The 22,291-nt window shown below is 36.6% G+C and overlaps 2 non-coding genes across 2 annotated transcripts; both read right to left on the bottom strand.

Moving 5' to 3' along the window:
* Positions 1-2,829: 2,829 nt before the first annotated feature.
* Positions 2,830-2,900, bottom strand: TRNAC-GCA. The gene has a single exon. It is a non-coding gene; the product is annotated as a tRNA-Cys (tRNA).
* A 17,554-nt stretch (positions 2,901-20,454) lies between these two features.
* Positions 20,455-20,526, bottom strand: TRNAR-UCU. Its single transcript has one exon. It is a non-coding gene; the product is annotated as a tRNA-Arg (tRNA).
* Positions 20,527-22,291: the final 1,765 nt, after the last annotated feature.

Below are 22,291 nucleotides of genomic sequence, written 5' to 3'. Positions count from 1 at the left end.
GTGAATATGAACTAAATCCTTTTGTTTTTCTCCCATAAAATAAAATGTCTGATCTATAGAAATAAAAGAGAAATAAAAAAGGGGATTTTTTTTTCTAATCCATATCTCTCTCATTCCTTTCTTACAAACAAAAGAGTTTTTCTTGTTGAAGGGTGGATTATTATCCATTTTTAGTGATAAAAAATCACGACATACTAGTTATGTCACTCTCACTATACCCACGTATAATATAATATTAATATGTGGGTATGTAGTATATGATTCGTCTATTTCTTAGAGTACGACAGACGAATCGAATCTTCTTATGGTTCTATTTAAGAATGGGTATGCCATACACCCCGCGGGGATTGTAGTTCAATTGGTCAGAGCACCGCCCTGTCAAGGCGGAAGCTGCGGGTTCGAGCCCCGTCAGTCCCGAACTAGGGTTCAATGAATGGAGAAATTCATATTTCCTTTTTCCATGAAAAAAAAGGGGCAGGGAGCAAGATCAAATACCCATAGGGCACCCTTACTTCACTTTTTTATTTTGCATCTCTCATTAAAGAGGGAGGGAAGGAGTATAGGAATTTTTTTCACTACTCCCGATCGATAAAGATAAAGAAAGACACACATACGATATGTGGATTAGTAGAATTTTAGGATATTACTCTATCTTTCTTTATGATGATACCATCCTCATCTTAATTTCCTATTCCACTGTTATGGAATAGAGTACCGGTATTTTACCGGAATCCATACATAAATTGTATTCCCTTTTTATTTCAGACCTCTTTTCCCCATCTCACTTCTACTGCTTATTTGGATGTCTATGTGACCCATAGAAAGTTGCTCATATAATACATACATAATTGTATGTATAACTATAAGAAAAAGGAAGAGAAATTGTATAAGATTAAGAAAGCTCGTGGGTTAGAGATATAGAAAAGAAAAAGTAGAAAAAAAAGGATTAAAAAAGAGGGAATTCCTAATCCAATCAAAAAACCCATTTTGGTCTTAGTATGGATATAGGATCTTCCTATGTTATACTATATAACTCTCATCCATGAATTGATTTGATAGATCCGATATTCATAATATTGAATTGATTCAGTATTATCAGAATGCAAGCCCTACCCTTGAATTTACAAGATACCCCTTTTTCCTCTCCATGGGATTACATCCCGAGTTATTGTGAAAATAAAAAATAAAGAGGTTATGGAAGTCAATATTCTCGCATTTATTGCTACTGCACTGTTCATTCTAATTCCTACTTCTTTTTTACTTATTATTTATGTAAAAACAGTCAGCCAAAATAATTAAGTGGAATTCCAATTAATCATTGAAGAAATGAAAAAGGGATTAAATAAAAAAAATCCAAGTCTTAAATGAAAGGATCTGGTTGGAATCTTAAAGTGTGGTAGAAAGAACTACATATAGTTTTTTCTACGACACTTTAGAGTCTTTCTATTATATTATCTTTGAATCTACATAGAATAGATTAGTAGATTGAAATAGTTAAGTAGTCTAATTCAATTTCTTTTTTCATTGCATCCACTTAATTTCAATCAGGTCAAAATAAAAAAATCGAAGACAATTCTTGACCAAAGAATCCATGGAAGGAAAGAAAAATAATATAAGAATAGACTATAGTAAAAAGTAAAAGGAAAAAACCAGCGAATCTTTCATGCTTAAATATCCCGCGAGATGCTTCAAAAGAGAATAAAAATTATTCTAAGAATAAAGAAAGAGTATAAAACAAATGGAAAATGTGTGATATGCCGTGAATAGTTCCGTGGAAGAAAGTCTAATTTTCTTATGTATAGAACTTTTTTTAACCATTAGTCATTTCTAGTAGAAATTCTTAATTGGTATAATGGCTCTTTCTTACAATACAAGAGTTTCTTACAGGAGTGAAACAAAACTAAAGAAAAAGATTAAAGAATAACGTTTGACAAAATAATTAATGCAAAACGATCAATTAAAAAAAGAATTGATACAACAATTTGATTACTTAATCAATTAGTAGTATCGTATCCCTAGAGTCCACTCCTTCCCCATACTACTAGTGAAAGAGAAAATGTAAAGACTACCATTAAAGCAGCCCAAGCGAGACTTACTATATCCATCTAAATTATGTCTCCTATTTCTATGAAGGGATTATTCTACTATTGATCAATAATCATAGTGGAATCAAGGGTACAGAGTCAAAAAGGGCTTCTGCCCTAAGGCCATGGATCAATCAGTTCAAGGAATTTACTCCTAACAAATTCTTATAGGAATTCTTGTAGAATTAGAGAGCATTAAAAATACGATACTATAAAGCCCTTTTTTCCTTACCTTAAAAAAGAAAGAGTACGGGAATGATGTCCTGAATAGAAGAAGCGGGAATAGGAAGATTTTTTATTCCTTTTGTTACTCTAGTGTATGTAGGTCACATAAGATGTACGATAAAAAAATGTATGATAATTAGGAAGTCTTGATATTCTTTCGTGGAGTCCCTTCTGGAATCTTAGATTGAAAAAGAGAAGAATGCCCCTTAGGGACCTTTCTTTGGATACCAAGATTTCTGACATCTTATCCTCGTATTTAAAAATTCTCAAATCGAATCAATTAAGAACCAATTCAAATTCATATAATAAAAGAATAAGGAAACACTACCTCACCCCTATTGATAACCATTTTGGCCACTACCGCCAAAACAAACCCTAACCCTAGTTTAAGGATAGAACTATGGTATGGTTTCTCTAAACCCAGTATCGGCAGGCTTAGTTACTCTCTTGCCCGAACTTATGCGAAGTAAAAATTGATTGAATTCGATCAGTACTAGAAAACCTAAGTATTTTATTGATCAGGCGGCACCCAGATTTGAACTGGGGATAAAGGATTTGCAGTCCCCTGCCTTACCGCTTGGCCATGCCGCCAAAAAATCCGATCGAAAATCTAGAAAACAGCAAGTATTCATCCACGTTTTCTTACGAAAAGCCCCTTTCTTTTATTTTGAATATAATTAAACTTACTTTTTTCCAATCTTTTTCAAAAAAGATACTCCTGCTTTTTTTGATCCAGTTTCGATTATTCTCCTCGATAGATTCTATCTTAAAACATACATTGCTAACACAATAAAACTTCCCATTTCTTTCTATTGAGATGAAAAAGAAGAAAAGTGGATTTCTAGTCACAGGCTGCAAAATTCAGAACAAATTGGAACCATTAACTAGAATTCTCTTTCTTTTTTGAATTGCAGTAGTGAACTACTCTTAAATCGGTATTATCTCCCCCCCTTCAATTTCAATGGCATAATAAAATATTATGGCTTTATGCTTAATCCGTGTATAGGTGAACTTTAGGTCCGAGCAGCATTATTATCCAAAGATCCCCTTTATGTACATATCTCTATGGGGAATCGTGCTTTAATTTTTCAAAGTATTAAATTAAATATCTTGAATAAAAAAAGGAAATTTGCTCTGATATTAGAGTATAACCTGACTATCTTGGCCTACCCAAGTGAAATTACGATAAAAGAAAAGCATGGATATGGGGAGAGGTGGATAATTAGATTGGCATGTACTTAAAAAAGGGACTTACTTTATTTTAGAATTCCACAATGAAATACTTAATTTTCTAGCAATTATACTACTCCGATCCGAAATAAAAAAGAACCCTCAAATTATTTTTAGAAATTAAAGTAAGCACGCTATTCTAAATCGAAGTAAAGTAAAACTTTCTAGTGTATTATATTACGGCTTTATTACATTCATAGAAAGGGGATAAAATGAGAAATCTTTGCCATTCAATCTGATTAGAATATTATAAAGTATAAGTGGCATAATTTTTTTTGTAGGAATATTTTAGCAATTCATTTTCATTTCATTTGTACCCCTGGTAAACTAGAATTTTCGTCGAAATGGTCTCTATTCATATGTATGAAATACATATATGAAATACGTATGTGGAGTTCCCTAGAATTTCATGTGATTCAGTAAACAGAATATAGATTCCATGATTGCTAGATCAATCCGTAGGGATTGATGAAGAGTGAGCTGATAATGGAATTTTTCTTTGATAAACAGGAAACTTAAGATTAAGATGCTCCGGAATGGAAACGAGGGAATGTCCACAATACCCGGATTTAGTCAGATCCAATTCGAGGGATTTTTTAGGTTCATTAATCAAGCCTTGGCAGAAGAACTTGACAAGTTTCCAACAATTAAAGATCCAGATCACGAAATTGCATTTCAATTATTTGCGAAAGGATATCAATTGCTAGAACCCTCGATAAAAGAAAGAGATGCTGTGTATGAATCACTCACCTATTCTTCCGAATTATATGTATCTGCGAGATTAATTTTTGGTTTCGATGTGCAAAAGCAAACCATTTCTATCGGAAACATTCCTATAATGAATTCCTTAGGAACCTTTATTATAAATGGAATATACCGAATTGTGATCAATCAAATATTGCTAAGTCCTGGTATTTACTACCGCTCGGAATTAGATCATAAGGGAATTTCTATCTACACCGGGACTATAATATCAGATTGGGGAGGGAGATCGGAATTAGCAATTGATAAAAAAGAAAGGATATGGGCTCGCGTGAGTAGAAAACAAAAGATATCTATTCTAGTTCTATCATCAGCTATGGGTTCGAATCTAAGAGAAATTCTAGATAATGTTTCCTACCCTGAAATTTTCTTGTCTTTCCCGAATGCTAAGGAGAAGAAGAGGATTGAGTCAAAAGAAAAAGCTATTTTGGAGTTTTATCAACAATTTGCTTGTGTAGGTGGGGACCTGGTATTTTCGGAGTCCTTATGCGAGGAATTACAAAAGAAATTTTTTCAACAAAAATGTGAATTAGGAAGGATTGGTCGACGAAATATGAATCGGAGACTTAATCTTGATATACCTCAGAACAATACATTCTTGTTACCACGAGATGTATTGGCCGCTACGGATCATTTGATTGGAATGAAATTTGGAACGGGTATACTTGACGATGACGATATGAATCACTTGAAAAATAAACGTATTCGTTCGGTTGCGGATCTGTTACAAGATCAATTCGGATTGGCTCTTGGTCGTTTACAACATGCAGTTCAAAAAACTATTCGTAGAGTATTCATACGTCAATCGAAACCGACTCCCCAAACTTTGGTAACTCCAACTTCAACTTCAATTTTATTAATAACTACTTATGAGACCTTTTTTGGCACATACCCATTATCTCAAGTTTTTGATCAAACGAATCCATTGACACAAACTGTTCATGGGCGAAAAGTGAGTTGTTTAGGTCCTGGAGGGTTGACGGGGAGAACCGCAAGTTTTCGGAGCCGAGATATTCATCCGAGTCACTATGGGCGTATTTGTCCAATTGACACGTCTGAAGGAATCAATGTTGGACTTACTGGATCCTTAGCAATTCATGCGAGAATTGATCACTTGTGGGGATCTATAGAGAGTCCGTTTTATGAAATATCTGCTGAGAAAGCAAAAGAAAAAAAAGAGAGACAGGTGGTTTATCTATCACCAAATAGAGATGAGTATTATATGATAGCAGCAGGAAATTCTTTGTCCTTGAATCAAGGTATTCAGGAAGAACAGGTTGTTCCAGCTAGATACCGCCAAGAATTCTTGACTATTGCATGGGAACAGATTCATGTTAGAAGTATTTTTCCTTTCCAATATTTTTCTATTGGGGGTTCTCTCATTCCTTTTATTGAGCACAATGATGCGAATCGGGCTTTAATGAGTTCTAATATGCAGCGCCAAGCAGTTCCACTTTCTCGGTCCGAGAAATGCATTGTTGGAACTGGATTGGAACGCCAAACAGCTCTAGATTCGAGGGTTTCCGTTATAGCCGAACGCGAGGGAAAGATCATTTCTACTGATAGTCATAAGATACTTTTATCAAGTAGTGGGAAGACTATAAGTATTCCTTTAGTTAACCACCGTCGCTCTAACAAAAATACTTGTATGCACCAAAAACCTCGGGTTCCACGGGGTAAATCCATTAAAAAAGGACAAATTTTAGCAGAAGGAGCTGCTACAGTTGGGGGGGAACTTGCTTTAGGAAAAAACGTATTAGTAGCTTATATGCCATGGGAAGGTTACAATTTTGAAGACGCAGTACTAATTAGCGAACGTTTGGTATATGAGGATATTTATACCTCTTTTCACATCCGGAAATATGAAATTCAGACGGATACGACAAGCCAGGGCTCCGCTGAAAAAATCACTAAAGAAATACCACATCTAGAAGAACATTTACTCCGCAATTTGGACAAAAATGGAGTTGTTAGGTTGGGATCCTGGGTAGAAACTGGTGATATTTTAGTAGGTAAATTAACGCCTCAGATAGCGAGCGAATCATCATATATCGCAGAAGCTGGATTATTACGGGCCATATTCGGCCTTGAGGTTTCCACTTCAAAAGAAACTTCTCTGAAATTACCTATAGGTGGAAGAGGGCGCGTTATCGATGTGAAATGGATCCAAAGGGACCCCCTCGACATAATGGTTCGTGTATATATTTTACAGAAACGTGAAATCAAAGTTGGGGATAAAGTAGCCGGAAGACATGGGAATAAAGGGATCATTTCCAAAATTTTGCCTAGGCAAGATATGCCCTATTTGCAAGATGGAACACCCGTTGATATGGTCTTCAATCCCTTAGGAGTACCCTCCCGAATGAATGTGGGACAAATATTTGAAAGCTCGCTCGGATTAGCGGGGGATCTGCTAAAGAAACATTATAGAATAGCACCCTTTGATGAGAGATATGAGCAAGAGGCTTCAAGAAAACTTGTGTTTTCAGAATTATATGAAGCCAGTAAAGAAACAAAAAATCCATGGGTATTTGAACCCGAGTACCCGGGAAAAAGCAGAATATTTGATGGAAGAACAGGCGACCCCTTTGAGCAACCTGTTCTAATAGGGAAGTCCTATATCTTAAAATTAATTCATCAAGTTGATGAGAAAATTCATGGGCGTTCTACTGGGCCCTACTCACTTGTTACACAACAACCGGTTAGAGGAAGAGCCAAGCAAGGGGGACAACGAGTAGGAGAAATGGAAGTTTGGGCTTTAGAAGGATTTGGTGTTGCTCATATTTTACAAGAGATACTTACTTATAAATCTGACCATCTTATAGCTCGCCAAGAAATACTTAATGCTACGATCTGGGGAAAAAGAATACCTAATCATGAGGATCCTCCAGAATCTTTTCGAGTGCTCGTTCGAGAACTACGATCTTTGGCTCTAGAACTGAATCATTTCCTTGTATCTGAAAAGAACTTCCAGGTTAATAGGGAGGAAGTTTGATCGGAATAAATATAAATTCTTTTCTTATTTCTATTTTATGATTGACCAATATAAACATCAACAACTTCAAATTGGACTCGTTTCCCCTCAACAAATAAAGGCTTGGGCTAACAAAAACCTACCTAATGGAGAAGCCGTTGGCGAAGTCACAAGGCCCTCTACTTTTCATTATAAAACCGATAAACCAGAAAAAGATGGATTGTTTTGCGAAAGAATCTTTGGACCCATAAAAAGCGGGATTTGCGGTTGTGGCAATTCTCGAGCGAGCGGAGCTGAAAACGAAGACGAAAGATTTTGCCAAAAATGCGGGGTAGAATTTGTGGATTCTCGGATACGAAGATATCAAATGGGATACATCAAACTCGCATGTCCCGTGACTCATGTGTGGTATTTGAAAGGTCTTCCTAGTTATATCGCGAATCTTTTAGATAAACCTCTTAAGAAGTTGGAGGGCCTAGTATACGGCGATTTCTCTTTTGCTAGGCCCAGCACTAAAAAACCCACTTTTTTACGATTACGAGGTTTATTCGAAGAGGAAATTGCATCCTGTAACCACAGCATTTCTCCCTTTTTTTCTACCCCAGGCTTTGCAACATTTCGAAATCGGGAAATTGCGACAGGAGCAGGTGCTATTAGAGAACAATTAGCAGATTTGGATTTGCGAATTATTATAGAGAATTCTTTGGTCGAATGGAAGGAATTAGAAGACGAGGGGTATAGTGGAGATGAGTGGGAAGATAGAAAAAGACGAATAAGAAAAGTTTTTTTGATTAGACGCATGCAATTGGCGAAACATTTTATTCAAACAAATGTAGAACCAGAATGGATGGTTTTGTGCTTATTACCGGTTCTTCCTCCCGAATTGAGACCTATTGTTTATAGGTCTGGAGATAAAGTAGTGACTTCAGACATTAATGAACTTTATAAGAGAGTTATCCGTCGGAACAACAATCTTGCCTATCTATTAAAAAGAAGTGAATTAGCGCCAGCAGATTTAGTAATGTGCCAGGAAAAATTGGTACAAGAAGCCGTGGATACACTTCTTGATAGTGGGTCCCGCGGGCAACCGACGAGGGATGGTCACAATAAAGTATACAAATCACTTTCAGATGTAATTGAAGGTAAAGAGGGAAGGTTTCGCGAGACTCTGCTTGGGAAACGGGTCGATTACTCGGGGCGTTCTGTCATTGTTGTGGGTCCTTCGCTTTCATTACATCAATGTGGATTACCTCTAGAGATAGCAATAAAGCTTTTTCAGCTATTTGTAATTCGCGATTTAATCACGAAACGCGCCACTTCTAATGTCAGGATTGCTAAAAGGAAAATTTGGGAAAAGGAACCCATTGTATGGGAAATACTTCAAGAAGTTATGCGGGGACATCCTGTACTGTTAAATAGAGCACCTACTCTGCATAGATTAGGCATACAGGCCTTTCAACCCACTTTAGTAGAGGGGCGTACTATTTCTTTACACCCATTAGTGTGTAAGGGTTTCAATGCAGACTTTGATGGAGATCAAATGGCTGTTCATCTACCTTTATCCTTGGAAGCTCAGGCGGAAGCCCGTTTACTTATGTTTTCTCATATGAATCTCTTATCTCCTGCTATTGGGGATCCTATTTGCGTACCAACCCAAGACATGCTTATCGGGCTTTATGTATTAACAATTGGAAAGCGTCGAGGTATTTGTGCAAATAGATATAATAGTTTCAGAAACTATCCAAATTTAAAAGTCAATTACAATAATAATAATTCTAAGTATAGGAAAGATAAAGAACCCCATTTTTCTAGTTCTTATGATGCACTGGGAGCTTATAGACAAAAACTAATCAGTTTAGATAGTCCCTTGTGGCTACGATGGAACCTGGATCAACGCGTCATTGGGTCAAGAGAAGTTCCGATTGAAATTCAATATGAATCTTTGGGGACTTATCATGAGATTTATGCTCACTATCTAATAATGGGAAATAGAAAAAAAGAAATTCGTTCGATATACATTCGAACCACTCTTGGTCATATTTCTTTTTATAGAGAAATAGAGGAAGCCGTACAAGGATTTAGTCAGGCCTATTCATACACTACCTAAACAAGAAAGTTAGATTCGGCGATGCCCCTCCCCTTTGCTTTCGGGGGGCATTCCGATTTCCCTAGTATCATCATTATTTGCCACGCGAATCCAGATTGAGATTGAGGCAATTAAGTTAATTAAATTTTCGAATCACTGACTCAGGCCCATTGTCGAATCCTACTCAGCAATTGTCGAATCCTACTCAGCCGAAAAGGGGGTACTTATGTATGGCGGAACGGGCCAATCTGGTCTTTCATAATAAAGAGATAGACGGAACTGGTATGAAACGACTTATTAGCAGATTAATAGATCATTTTGGAATGGGATATACATCCCATATACTGGATCAACTAAAGACTCTGGGCTTCTATCAAGCCACTACTACATCGATTTCGTTAGGAATCGAGGATCTTTTAACAATACCCTCTAAGGGATGGTTAGTCCAAGACGCGGAACAACAGAGTTTTCTTTTGGAGAAACACTATTATTATGGGGCTGTACACGCGGTAGAAAAATTACGCCAATCTGTTGAGATATGGTATGCGACAAGTGAATATTTGAAACAAGAAATGAATTCAAATTTTCGGATAACGGATCCTTCTAATCCAGTCTATCTAATGTCTTTTTCAGGAGCCAGAGGAAATGCATCTCAAGTACACCAATTAGTAGGTATGAGAGGATTAATGTCGGACCCTCAAGGACAAATGATTGATTTACCTATTCAAAGCAATTTACGCGAGGGACTTTCTTTGACAGAATATATAATTTCCTGCTATGGAGCCCGCAAAGGGGTTGTAGATACTGCTGTACGAACAGCAGATGCTGGATATCTTACACGTAGACTTGTTGAAGTAGTTCAACATATTATTGTGCGTAGAAGAGATTGTGGTACTATCCGAGGTATTTCTGTAAGTCCTCAAAATGGGATGACGGAAAAACTTTTTGTCCAAACACTAATTGGTCGTGTATTAGCAGACGATATATATATCGGTTCACGATGCATTGCCGCGCGAAATCAAGATATTGGAATTGGATTAGTCAATCGATTCATAACTGCCTTTCGAGCACAACCATTTCGAGCACAACCAATATATATTAGAACCCCCTTTACTTGCCGAAGCACTTCTTGGATCTGTCAATTATGCTATGGCCGGAGTCCTACTCATAGTGATCTGGTGGAATTGGGAGAAGCCGTAGGTATTATTGCGGGTCAATCAATTGGGGAGCCAGGGACTCAACTAACATTAAGAACTTTTCATACTGGCGGAGTATTCACAGGGGGTACTGCCGACCTTGTACGATCCCCTTCGAATGGAAAAATCCAATTCAATGAGAATTTGGTTCACCCCACACGTACCCGTCATGGACAGCCTGCTTTTCTATGTTATATAGACTTGCATGTAACTATTCAGAGTCAAGATATTCTATATAGTGTGAATATTCCCTCAAAAAGCTTGATTCTAGTGCAAAATGATCAATATGTAAAATCTGAACAAGTAATTGCGGAGATTCGTGCCGGAACGTCCACTTTACATTTTAAAGAAAGGGTACAAAAGCATATTTATTCTGAATCAGACGGCGAAATGCACTGGAGTACTGATGTTTACCATGCGCCCGAATATCAATATGGTAATCTTCGTCGATTACCAAAAACAAGCCATTTATGGATATTATCCGTAAGTATGTGCAGATCCAGTATAGCGTCTTTTTCACTCCACAAGGATCAAGATCAAATGAATACTTATGGTAAAAAAGATAGGGAAATTCTTGATTATTCAACGTCGGATCGAATCATGTCCAATGGCCATTGGAATTTGATCTATCCTTCTATTTTTCAAGATAATTCAGATTTGTTGGCGAAAAAGCGAAGAAATAGGTTCGTCATTCCATTACAATATCATCAAGAACAAGAGAAAGAACTAATATCCTGTTTTGGGATTTCGATTGAAATCCCCTTTATGGGTGTTTTACGTAGAAATACTATTTTTGCTTATTTTGACGATCCCCGATACAGAAAAGATAAAAAGGGTTCAGGAATTGTTAAATTTAGATATAGGACCCTAGAAGAAGAATATAGGACTCGAGCGGAAGACTCAGAAGAGGAATATGAGACCCTAGAACACGAATACAGGACCCGAGAGGACGAATATGAAACCCTAGAAGAATCTAAATATGGAATCCTAGAAGACGAATACGAATATGAAACCCTAGAAAACGAATATGGGAGCCCAGAAAACAAATATGGGAACCCAGAGAACGAATATAGGACTTTAGAGAAAGACTCAGAAGAGGAATATGGGAACCCAGAGAGCAAATATAGGACCCAAGAGGACGAATATGGAACTTTAGAAGAAGACTCAGAAGACGAATATGGCAGCCCCGGGGAAAGCGGCGAGGAAAAATATGGTACTTTAGAGGAAGACTCAGAAGAAGACTCAGAGGACGAATACGAGAGCCCAGAGGAAGATTCCATCTTAAAAAAAGAGGGTTTGATTGAGCATCGAGGAACAAAAGAATTTAGTCTAAAATACCAAAAAGAAGTAGATCGGTTTTTTTTCATTCTTCAAGAACTTCATATCTTGCCGAGATCTTCATCCCTAAAGATACTTGACAATAGTATTATTGGAGTGGATACACAACTCACAAAAAATACAAGAAGTGGACTAGGCGGACTGGTCCGAGTGAAGAGAAAAAAAAGCCATACGGAACTCAAAATATTTTCCGGAGATATTCATTTTCCTGAAGAGGCAGATAAGATATTAGGTGGGTGTTTGATACCGCCAGAAAGACAAAAAAAAGATTCTAAGGAATCAAAAAAAAAGAAAAATTGGGTCTATGTTCAACGGAAAAAAATTCTCAAGAGCAAGGAAAAGTATTTTGTTTCCGTTCGCCCTACAGTGGCATATGAAATGGACGAAGGAAGAAATTTAGCAACACTTTTCCCGCAGGATCTCTTGCAAGAAGAAAATAATCTCCAAATTCGACTTGTCAATTTTATTTATCATGAAAATAGCAAGTTAACTCAAAGAATTTATCACACAAATAGTCAATTTGTTAGAACTTGCTTAGTAGTGAATTGGGAACAAGAAGAAAAAGAAAAGGCTGGTGCTTCCCTTGTTGAGGTAAGAGCAAATGATCTTATTCGCGATTTCCTAAGAATTGAGTTAGTCAAGTCCACTATTTCGTATACACGAAAAAGGTATGATAGGACAAGTGGAGGACCGACTCCCCATAATAGGTTAGATCGCGCCAATAGCAATTCTTTTTATTCCAAGGCGAAGATTGAATCACTTAGCCAACATCAAGAAGCTATTGGCACTTTGTTGAATCGAAATAAAGAATACCAATCTTTGATGATTTTGTCGGCATCCAACTGTTCTCGAATTGGTTTATTCAAGAATTCAAAACATCCCAATGCGATAAAAGAATGGAATCCTAGAATTCCTATTCTAGAAATTTTTGGGCCCTTAGGGGCTATTGTAGCTAGTATATCGCATTTTTCTTCATCTTACTATTTACTAACGCATAATAAAATCCTGCTAAAAAAATATTTGTTCGTTGACAATTTGAAACAAACCTTCCAAGTACTTCAAGAACTTAAATACTCTTTAATAGATGAAAATAAAAGGATTTCCAATTTCGATAGTAACATAATGTTGGATCCATTCCTTTTGAATTGTCACTTTGTCCATCATGATTCTTGGGAAGAGACATTGGCAATAATTCACCTTGGACAATTTATTTGTGAAAATGTATGTCTATTTAAATCGCACATAAAAAAATCTGGTCAAATTTTCAGTGTAAATATGGATTCCTTTGTTATAAGAGCAGCTAAACCTTATTTGGCCACTACAGGAGCAACTGTTAATGGTCATTATGGAGAAATCCTTTACAAGGGAGATAGGTTAGTTACGTTTATATATGAAAAATCGAGATCTAGTGACATAACGCAAGGTCTTCCAAAAGTGGAACAAATCTTTGAAGCGCGTTCAATTGATTCATTATCCCCCAATCTCGAAAGGAGAATTGAGGATTGGAATGAGCGTATACCAAGAATTCTTGGGGTCCCTTGGGGATTCTTGATTGGAGCTGAGCTAACCATAGCCCAAAGTCGTATTTCTTTGGTTAATAAAATCCAAAAGGTTTATCGATCCCAAGGGGTACAGATCCATAATAGACATATAGAGATTATTATACGCCAAGTAACATCAAAAGTGCGGGTTTCCGAAGATGGAATGTCTAATGTTTTTTCGCCTGGGGAATTAATCGGACTATTGCGAGCGGAACGAGCAGGGCGAGCTTTGGATGAATCGATCTATTATCGGGCAATCTTATTGGGAATAACAAGGGCTTCCCTGAATACCCAAAGTTTCATATCTGAAGCAAGTTTTCAAGAAACTGCTCGAGTTTTAGCAAAAGCTGCCCTACGAGGTCGCATTGATTGGTTGAAAGGCTTGAAAGAAAACGTAGTTCTGGGGGGGATTATACCTGTTGGTACCGGATTCCAAAAATTTGTGCATCGTTCCCCACAAGACAAGAACCTTTATTTCGAAATAAAAAAAAAAAATCTATTCGCGTCGGAAATGAGAGATTTTTTGTTTCTCCATACAGAATTAGTTTCTTCAGATTCTGACGTAACAAACAATTTTTATGAGACATAAAAACCCCCATTTAACATTTAACCCTAAGGATACATAAAACATATTTTTTACTTTACTAGACTTTTGAACTTAGAACACTAACAGGTTAAATTTTAGATTTTTAAGATTTTTATTTTAATAAGTAAAACAAGTCAGTTAATTCATTAAATTAAGGTTTTGTTTATACCATGTATCAATGTATCAATGGCCAACTCTTAGTACAAGGTTCTCTCAGAACAATTATTATTTTATTTATTTCAAGCTATTTCGGATCTTTCTTAATCTTCAAAAAGAAATAAATTCCGTAATGGAATGTTAGGATGAAAAAAAAAGGAAGTGTGGAAAAAATGACAAGAAGATATTGGAACATTAATTTGAAAGAGATGATAGAAGCAGGAGTTCATTTTGGTCATGGTATTAAGAAATGGAATCCTAAAATGGCCCCTTACATTTCGGCAAAGCGTAAAGGTACTCATATTATAAATCTCGCTAGAACGGCCCGTTTTTTATCAGAAGCTTGTGATTTAGTTTTTGATGCAGCAAGTCAGGGAAAAAGTTTCTTAATTGTTGGTACCAAAAAAAGAGCAACAGATTTAGTAGCATCAGCTGCAATAAGGGCTCGTTGTCATTATGTTAATAAAAAGTGGTTCAGTGGTATGTTAACGAATTGGTCGATTACGAAAACTAGACTTTCTCAATTTAGAGACTTAAGAGCGGAAGAAAAAATGGGAAAATTCCACCATCTCCCAAAAAGAGATGTGGCAATCTTGAAGAGAAAATTATCTACCTTACAAAGGTATCTCGGCGGGATCAAATATATGACGAGATTGCCAGACATTGTGATCGTCCTTGATCAGCAAAAAGAGTATATAGCTCTTCGGGAATGTGCCATTTTGGGAATTCCTACTATTTCTTTAGTCGATACAAATTGTGACCCGGATCTCGCGAATATATCGATTCCAGCCAACGATGACACTATGACTTCAATTCGATTGATTCTTAACAAATTAGTATTTTCAATTTGTGAGGGCCGTTCTCTCTATATAAGAAATCGTTGATTAAGAATATATAGTGAATTCTTGGACAACTGCGTAGATTTATGGAATGACTTACTATATCTTTTTTTGCATAGAATTTGTTTTGCATAGAAAAAAGAAGGGGAATATTGATATATATTAGAGGGTATTGATATATATTATGATCTGATGTGCTTTCTTGGTATCCTAAATATCAAATTAATAGTTCAAGTTGCTGAGTTGAGAAAGAGATGGTTGAATCAAAAGAATTCCTTTTTTGAAGTTCAATTTTTATCAGAGGACAATATGAATATTATACCTTGTTCCATTAAAACACTCAAGGGGTTATACGATATATCGGGTGTAGAAGTAGGCCAACACTTCTATTGGCAAATAGGAGGTTTTCAAATTCATGCCCAGGTACTCATCACTTCTTGGGTCGTAATTACTATCTTGCTAGGTTCAGTTGTCATAGCTGTTCGGAATCCACAAACCATCCCGACCGACGGGCAGAATTTTTTTGAATATGTCCTTGAGTTTATTCGAGACTTGAGCAAAACTCAGATTGGAGAAGAATATGGTCCCTGGGTTCCCTTTATTGGAACTATGTTCCTTTTTATTTTTGTTTCAAATTGGTCGGGTGCTCTTTTACCTTGGAAAATTATAGAGTTACCCCATGGGGAATTAGCAGCGCCCACGAATGATATAAATACTACTGTTGCTTTAGCTTTACTCACGTCAGCGGCATATTTTTATGCTGGTCTTAGCAAAAAAGGATTGAGCTATTTCGAGAAATATATTAAACCAACCCCAATCCTTTTACCAATTAACATCCTAGAAGATTTCACAAAACCATTATCGCTTAGCTTTCGACTTTTCGGGAATATATTGGCGGATGAATTAGTCGTTGTTGTTCTTGTTTCTTTAGTCCCCTTAGTAATCCCTATACCGGTCATGTTTCTTGGATTATTTACAAGCGGTATTCAAGCTCTTATTTTTGCAACATTAGCCGCAGCCTATATAGGTGAATCCATGGAGGGTCATCATTGAATTGACTAGTTTTGGAATATAGTATTTTTTTTTTCAGCTTAGCTCAATTCATGCATGGTTCCAGATAATCTGCTTGGTTGCAATAGTTAGAAATGCGTATGAATATATAGCCTAGAGTTGTAGGAGAGAGAATAGAATAGACTATATTATGGAATTTTCAAAGTATATATGCATTAAGGAGGGTGGAGTCAGGCTAGATCTATACTATAATAAATATCCTTAATATCTATAAGTGGAGTCCTCTTTTATGCGGGTTTCCACTTTAAGCAATGATTTTAGAATCCGATTCAATAGAAAATGAGAAAATATGCAAACAAAATAGAAGAAACAAATGTATATAGGATATTGATATTATATTATATATTCCTAGGTTAGATTCATTATCTAATCCGATATATGGATATAGAATTCCCTTCTATGTAGTTCGGACAATTCACATTTCAATTTGATTTCAATTTGTACTTTTTAGTTACTTTACTTCTCCCCAATAGAGCTTAGAAGTAAGAATTTTTTGGTTGATTGTATCCTTAACCATTTCTTTTTTTTTGACACGAGGAACTACTCACCATGAATCCACTAATTGCTGCTGCTTCTGTTATTGCTGCTGGATTGGCCGTAGGGCTTGCTTCTATTGGACCTGGAGTTGGTCAAGGTACTGCTGCAGGACAAGCTGTAGAAGGTATTGCGAGACAGCCAGAAGCAGAAGGTAAAATACGAGGTACTTTATTGCTTAGTCTAGCTTTTATGGAAGCTTTAACAATTTATGGACTAGTTGTGGCACTAGCGCTTTTATTTGCGAACCCTTTTGTTTAATCCTAAAAAAAAAAGTTCTTTCGATTTCGATTAGATACTTTTTTCTTTTTTTAGTAAATTGGTATTTGCTTCCGCAATTCCAATTATATCAATACTTTATTTAATTTACTCCTATTTATTACTCCTGGAATTATCTATTTATCGGGACAGATAATACCGCATTCTAGGAAGGGCTGAGTTGAGTATGATTAATTTAGAAGATATGCTCGCCTTCTTATTTCCCGTCCTTAGTTTAGGAAAGTGGAAAGTTTTTTCCTTTTATTTTAGGAATTTTGGGAACGGAACATTTCAACAAAGGAAGCCTTTCACCGGTCAAACAAGACCTAAGACTTAATCTAAAAGAAATTACTAGATTGAATCTATTTGCATTAAAAAAACCGATCAAAAAAGGGCGAGCGAAGTAAGTGATCGAAAAACTTTGTTCTTTGTTCGTCCTATCTATAAGAGGAGAGCATATGAAAAATGTAACCCATTCTTTCGTTTTTTTAGCTCACTGGCCATCCGCTGGCAGTTTCGGGCTTAATACCGATATTTTAGCAACAAATCTAATAAATCTAACTGTAGTGGTTGGTGTTTTGATTTTTTTTGGAAAGGGAGTGTGTGCGAGTTGTCTATTTCAAGAATAGATTGGATCTATCCGGCTGCACTTTAGAATATTTTTTAGTATTTTTCGGATAAATAAGAAAAGGGTGCACGATCTCGACGAATTACTTCTGAATAAATTCAGAAATCATATGGAAGAACCATAGCATTTCGCGACTCATTGGTAAATCAATTTTGATTCTCTATAAACCAAGAATGTGAGACCATTAACACGGTTAAAGCTAAACTGCTTGAAGTCCAGGCAAAAAGAGGTACTCTTTCTACAACTATATTAGTATTAGTACCGAATTTAAACGGGAAATAGCTAATGTAAAATTTATCTGATATAGAACACTCATATCGATAAAATGGTTTGAACTATTTACTAGAAAAAAAAAGAAGGGGCACCCTGCCCTTTTTTAACCAATGCCGAATCGACGACCTATGTATAAAAAAGAGAAATTTTTTGGATTTGAAGAAAAAAAAAAAAGAATTCTATTAATTTTCATTTTCCATTTATTTAGTTAGTTTTTCTTAATGAAATTGAAATTATTAACTAAAGGGCAAATATAAATAAAGAAACAACTTTGCTGACCATGATATATTTTTATCTAGGCGGAAGAGTCCTCTTAATATTTATCTAGTCTTATATAGGTTTCGGTATATTGAAATATAAACATAAAAAATAAGATAGAGGATAGGCTCATTACTTATACTTAAAAAAAGATATGGAAATTGCTATAGCAAAAAAAGAAAAAAAGGAGCGTGAGAGCCAAATGAATCGAAAGATTCATGTTTGGTTCGGGAAGAGATCATAAAAGTTGTAAACTTACAAAATAATCTACTTTCATTAAAAGATTTATTAGATAATCGAAAACAGAGGATCTTGAGTACTATTCGAAATTCAGAAGAATTGCGTAGAGGGACCATTGAGCAACTCGAAAAAGCTCGGATTCGATTACAGAAAGTCGAACTAGAAGCGGATGAGTATCGAATGAATGGATACTCTGAGATAGAACGAGAAAAAGCAAATTTGATTAATGCTACTTCTATTAGTTTGGAACAATTAGAAAAGTCTAAAAACGAAACCCTTTATTTTGAAAAACAAAGGGCAATGAATCAGGTCCGACAGCGGGTTTTCCAACAGGCCGTACAAGGAGCTCTAGGAACTCTGAATAGTTGTTTGAATACCGAGTTACATTTCCGTACGATTCGTGCTAATATTGGCATTCTCGGGTCCCTGGAATGGAAGAGATAATTAAATTAATTAGGCCTTGAACTTCTACTTTCGTTTAGAATTTAGGCATTATTTTTCCCCTTGCTTTCGAAAAAAGAGTCAAGAAACACTAATGGCAACCCTTCGAGTCGACGAAATTCATAAAATTCTCCGCGAACGTATTGAACAATATAATAGGAAAGTAGGGATTGAGAATATAGGTCGCGTAGTTCAAGTGGGGGATGGGATTGCTCGTATTATAGGTCTTGGTGAAATAATGTCGGGTGAATTAGTCCAATTTGCAGAAGGTACTAGGGGTATTGCTCTGAATTTGGAATCCAAAAATGTTGGGATTGTATTAATGGGCGATGGGTTGATGATACAAGAGGGCAGTTTTGTAAAAGCAACAGGAAGAATTGCTCAGATACCCGTGAGTGAGGCTTACTTGGGTCGTGTTGTAAATGCTCTGGCTAAACCTATTGATGGGAAAGGCGAAATTATAGCTTCCGAATCTCGCTTAATTGAATCTCCTGCTCCAAGTATAATTTCCAGGCGTTCCGTATACGAACCTCTTCAAACAGGGCTTATTGCTATCGATTCGATGATTCCTATAGGGCGCGGTCAGCGAGAGTTAATTATTGGGGACAGACAGACTGGCAAAACAGCAGTAGCTACAGATACAATTCTCAATCAAAAAGGGCAAGGTGTAATATGTGTTTATGTAGCTATCGGTCAAAGAGCATCCTCCGTAGCTCAAGTAGTAACTACTTTCCATGAGGAGGGGGCCATGGAATACACTATTGTAGTAGCTGAAATGGCGGATTCACCTGCTACATTACAATACCTCGCTCCTTATACGGGAGCAGCCCTGGCTGAGTATTTTATGTACCGCGAACGGCATACTTTAATAATTTATGATGATCTCTCCAAACAGGCACAAGCTTATCGCCAAATGTCCCTTCTATTAAGAAGACCTCCCGGCCGTGAGGCTTATCCAGGGGATGTTTTTTATTTGCATTCACGCCTTTTAGAAAGAGCCGCTAAATTAAATTCTCTTTTAGGCGAAGGAAGTATGACCGCTTTACCAATAGTTGAGACTCAATCTGGAGACGTTTCCGCCTATATTCCTACTAATGTAATCTCCATTACAGATGGACAAATATTCTTATCGGCGGATCTATTCAATGCCGGAATTCGACCCGCTATTAATGTGGGTATTTCTGTTTCCAGAGTAGGATCCGCGGCTCAAATTAAAGCCATGAAACAAGTAGCTGGCAAATCAAAATTGGAACTAGCTCAATTCGCAGAGTTACAAGCCTTTGCACAATTCGCCTCTGCTCTCGATAAAACAAGTCAGAATCAATTGGCAAGGGGTCGACGATTAAGGGAATTGCTTAAACAATCCCAGGCAAATCCTCTCCCAGTGGAAGAGCAGATAGCTACTATTTATACCGGAACAAGAGGATATCTTGATTCGTTAGAAATCGAACAGGTAAATAAATTTCTGGATGAGTTACGTAAACACCTAAAAGATACTAAACCTCAATTCCAAGAAATTATATCTTCTAGCAAGACATTCACCGAGCAAGCGGAAATCCTTTTGAAGGAAGCTATTCAGGAACAGCTGGAACGGTTTTCCCTTCAGTAACAAATAAATTTGGCATATCTACTCTTGTTATTTTGCATGTCTACTCTTGTTATTTGAATCATGCAAAAAAGTTTTCTTTGTTTTTAGTTTAGTATAGTTATTTAAAGAATAGATAGAAATAAGATTGCGTCCAATAGGATTTGAACCTATACCAAAGGTTTAGAAGACCTCTGTCCTATCCATTAGACAATGGACGCTTTTCTTTCGTATTTTATTCTTTCTTTTATTCTTTCTTTTATTTGTTGTCTTCTTCCGAGAAAAAACTGTTAGACCAAAACTCTTTTAGGAAATCAAAAAATCCAGATACAAATGGATGATGTATATATCATGCATATATCATTAAAGAAGGAGTATGGGGCCGGTAGTGGGAATCGAACCCGCAACCCCAAGGTTATGAGACTTATGAGCTACCAAACTGCTCTATACTCTTAAACTAAAGAGGGGTAACTAGTGGATAAAAGAGGGTTCGATACGTCCCTCTACCATATCTATACAAATAGAATAGTCCATTTATACAGAATGGTAAAGAGGGCTCCTCTATGATTATCAATTCCAGAAATCCATACAAATACGAAAGGGTATTTTATCCTTACCAACTGGATCTTGTTGCACCCGGTAATAAACATTCATAAACCATTTCTCGAAGTACGTGTCCGGATAGCCCAAAATGTCGATAGTTAGCTCTAGGTCTTCCGGTCAAAAAACAACGTCGATGAAGGCGTGTAGGTGCACTATTACGCGGTAGGGATTGCAATTTTTCTCGCATTTTCGTTTTTTCACTCAAACTCAAGGGAGAAACTTTGCTTCTTATCTTTTTTTTTAAAGATTGACGAATCAAATGATATTTCTGTTCTAATTTCTGCCGCTTCTTCTCCCTCTGAATCAAACTCTTTTTTGCCATAATGTGCCGTTGCTATTATTATCAAGTATACGGTTCTAATCCTAGATGGAAAAATAAATAGAAAAAGAAATTTAAGAAGGCGGATCCTCCCTCTCTATCAAGAGTAATGAACTAGGTGCTGATACAGTACAAAAAAACAAACTAAATTAACCAAACTTGCCTGATGTTGAGGCAATCAAGAAAGCTGCATAAGTGAATATATAACCCACGGAAAAGTGAGCTAATCCAACCAATCTTGCTTGCACAATGGAAAGAGCCACAGGCTTATCTCTCCAGCGAATTAAATTAGCTAAAGGTGTGCGTTCATGAGCCCATGCTAAAGTCTCAATTAATTCCTGCCAATACCCCCGCCAAGAAATTAAGAACATAAATCCAGTAGCCCAAACAAGATGTCCAAATAAGAACATCCAAGCCCATACCGATAAACTATTCATCCCAAAAGGATTATATCCATTGATAAGTTGTGAAGAGTTTAACCATAGGTAATCTCTTAACCATCCCATCAAATAAGTGGAGGATTCATTAAATTGTGAAACGTTGCCCTGCCATAATGTGATATGTTTCCAATGCCAATAAAAAGTAACCCACCCAATGGTATTTAACATCCAGAAAACTGCCAAATAAAATGCGTCCCAAGCAGAAATATCACAAGTACCGCCGCGCCCTGGGCCGTCACAAGGAAAACTATACCCAAAATCCTTTTTATCCGGCATTAATTTGGAACCGCGTGCGTCTAAAGCGCCCTTTACTAAAATCAATGTAGTTGTATGCAAACCTAGAGCAATAGCATGATGAACCAAGAAATCCCCAGGTCCTATTGTTAAGAAAAGCGAATTACTATTCTCATTAACAGCATTCAACCATCCGGGCAACCATAGGCTTCGACCCGCATTGAAAGCGGGGCCATTCGTTGAAGATAAGAGTATATCGAACCCATATGTCGTCTTGCCATGAGCAGATTGTATCCATTGGGCAAATATAGGTTCGATCAAGATTTGCTTTTCTGGAGTACCAAAAGCAAGCATGACGTCGTTATGAACATAAAGGCCCAAGGTATGGAA

Source organism: Hordeum vulgare, unplaced genomic scaffold (genome assembly GCF_904849725.1).
Source record: "Hordeum vulgare subsp. vulgare unplaced genomic scaffold, MorexV3_pseudomolecules_assembly, whole genome shotgun sequence".
Taxonomy (NCBI): domain Eukaryota; kingdom Viridiplantae; phylum Streptophyta; class Magnoliopsida; order Poales; family Poaceae; genus Hordeum; species Hordeum vulgare.
Note: the sequence above shows the minus strand (reverse complement) of the source record. Positions and strands in the feature narration are given on the sequence as shown.